The 2994-nt window shown below is 39.5% G+C and overlaps 1 pseudogene; it reads right to left on the reverse strand.

The window, feature by feature from the left end:
• Positions 1-617: 617 nt before the first annotated feature.
• On the reverse strand, positions 618-1335 carry LOC116543346 (annotated as a pseudogene).
• Positions 1336-2994: the final 1659 nt, after the last annotated feature.

Below are 2994 nucleotides of genomic sequence, written 5' to 3' on the forward strand. Positions count from 1 at the left end.
ATGGCAAACAAATGTCCTTGAAGGTCACAGTTACATATAGTATGTCCTAGAAAAGAGGAGGGGCAAGATAGGCTCCACCCACTTTCATGAGTTTCATCAAATACTGGATCTACTCAAGGGTGGAGAGAAAAGGCAACTCTCAAAAAGGAGTATGCTATTAAATGAGGCATTTACTATACTCCTTCCTAAGAGCACCAGATGGGAACATGTTTTCTAAACTAGATCTAGGAAATGGAATGTGGAATCAATCCATCTTCTGGCTGTCCACTGGTTAATGAATTAAAATAACAAGACTAAAAAACAAACCCCACACATACTTTCCCCCAAAAAAAAGAGGAGGAAAAAAAAAAAACCTAACATGTCCCAGATTACTCTCCAGAGTGGAACCAGGGAGTAGCTTCAAAAATTCAAATTAGTTTGTTAAAAAAAAAAAAAAAAAAATTGAACAACGAAACAAAAACTAGTACTAATCACTTTTCTGACAATACACAATTACTCAAAATTAACTAGTACTGGTGGGGGGCCATACCTATGGGCCTTATCTCACATGAGTGCATGTGGATAGGTGCAGGGCATTTGTCATTATTGCAAAAATGAATTTCAATTTTTAATCTTTAGTTTGATTTAAACATTGCTTTTAGTATGATGCTAACACCAGCTGTGCAGAAAGGGCTCTGAAGAGATGTTCATAGCAGCAGACTCCTGTGGCTCTTCTTTGGTTCTGGAAGCTCCAAAGCAGCCAATATTGCTTGTCATATACATTCTTTAGGCCATTCATTTTGAGTGCAGAACACTCCATATACTTGACAGCCTTCAGGTCATGGTCCAGCTTTTCACACTCTGGAGTGATAGACTTCTGTTTGTTCTTGGCAAGTTTCTCAATAGTAGAGGGGTCAACTCTGAAATCAATTTGGGCCCCAACAAGCAAGAAAGGAGTCTTTGGACAGTGGTGAGTTATCTCAGGCATTCACTTTTCTTTCACATTTTCAAATGAAGATGGAGAGACCACTGAAAAACAGACTAGAAATACATCTGTTTGTGGATAACTCAGCGGTCGTAATCTGTCATAATCTTCTTGCCCTGCATTATCTAAAAGTCCAAGAGTATATGGTTCTCCATCAGTTATAACTGTGACTACATAATGGTCAAAAACAGTCAGTACATATTCTGATGGAAATTGTCGTGTAGGATATCAGGAAACGTTTTACCAACAGCACCATCGCCCACAACAGCACTTAATTGTCTGCATTGCTGAAATAGTTTTGTATCCTCTTTAAATATTTCAGATCTGATGTTGACCTCAGCTTCTCCACCGGGGCATTGGCAGCACTCCATTTGAGTTTTTTTTAAGCATCTAAAATGCAATGACAACCCATTGTCTTCAGCTTCCAGAGTTTCTACTAAAAAAGTCTATTGTGAGTCCATTGTTTTCTTTTTCTCTGTCTGCTTGTCAGATTTTCTCTTTGCTGTTAGCTTTCATTGGTTTTACTGCAATGTGCCTGGGTGTGCAGGGGTTTTCTTTGCTTTTGACTCATACTTAGGGTTTGTAGAGCTTTGTGAGACTATGCTGTGATGGCTTTCATCAGTGTGGGAAAATTCTCAGCCAGGTTTCTTCAAATATTGCTGTACCTCATTTTCTCTCTCTCTGATTCTAGGTATCCAATTATAGATAGCTTAGAACTTTTCACCATGTTCCAGAGGGCTCTTACAGTTTTCTGTATCTCACATTCTTATTTATCCATCTCTGCATCAACCTGGGTACTTTCTACTTACCCGTCTTTCTGTTATTATCCTGTTTTTAATCTATTAAAACCATATTTTGAATTATTTATTTTAATCAGATGTTTTATTTCTGGAATCTTAGTCCTCTTTTTATATGGATTCTATTTATATGCTAAACTTCTTTATTCTTTTCTCTTTTGAATATATTATTTATTTTAAATAATATTTATTTTAAAATTCTTGGGTGTTAACTGCATTAGATGAATTACTTCTGGACCTGTTGCTATCTGGTCAATTGATTCTTTTTTCCCCTGTGTGACTTCTATATTTCATTTGATGATAAAAATTATAGTTGAAAAAATTATAGCTATTCCTGACTTATCTTCCTCTAAAGAGAATTAAGTCATATTTAGCTGACAGCTAGAATGCCAGTAGATCATGCTGATCAACTACAGATGGTCCCCAACTAATGATGGTTTGACTCACAATTTTTTGACTTTACGATGGTTTATTGAGTATTAAATATTTTTTACTTATTTTCAACCTACAGTGGGTTTATTGGAATGTAACCGCATCTTAAGTCAAGGGACATCTGTGCCTTCATATGGTTGTGTTCCTGATAAGCAGCATCCACGGCCTGGGAACCAAGGAGTGGGAGTGGGAGAGTCCTTGCCCACCATCACTCCCAGCCACGCAGCTGAGGGTTATGTGCTTCCATTTCCCAAGAACCTCTGCCCTGTAGGTTTAGATGGTGAAACAATTCCCTCAGGAAACAGATCAAGAGTTCTTTGAGCTGTAAACTACAGCTGCTGCCAAGGAACCAGCCAGCAAGCAGAGGAGTCAGCATCCTGACAGAGGTGTTTGATCCTGATTATTAGAAGGAAGTAGATGAACACACAGTGGAGGAAGGGAGAAATATGTTTAGCACCCACGTAATGCACTAAAACTGGAAAGCTCTTTGTACTACCTTGCCCCATTTTGATAGTAAATAGATAAGTGCAGCAGTCATAGCCTGAGAAGCACATGGTGACCAGGGGCTCAGGGATGAATGTCTGGGTCATGCCACCGGGAAGACACCAAGACCAGCAGAGGTGCCAGCTGAGGTTGAGGGGCATCTGGAATGGATAGGAGAGGAGAGCAGCGATCACTGTCAACTGCAGGGTTAAGACCAGCTGCAGGGGGGAGGGGAGGCTGTAGTGCATCACTCAGCCTCTAATAGGTTTCTTCCTGGAAAAAGAGACCCACCAAATCCTTGAGTTGCTTCTCCCAAAA

The sequence above is a fragment of the Sapajus apella genome, unplaced genomic scaffold, assembly GCF_009761245.1.
Source record: "Sapajus apella isolate SASKATOON/1434 unplaced genomic scaffold, GSC_monkey_1.0 scaffold186, whole genome shotgun sequence".
Classification (NCBI taxonomy): domain Eukaryota; kingdom Metazoa; phylum Chordata; class Mammalia; order Primates; family Cebidae; genus Sapajus; species Sapajus apella.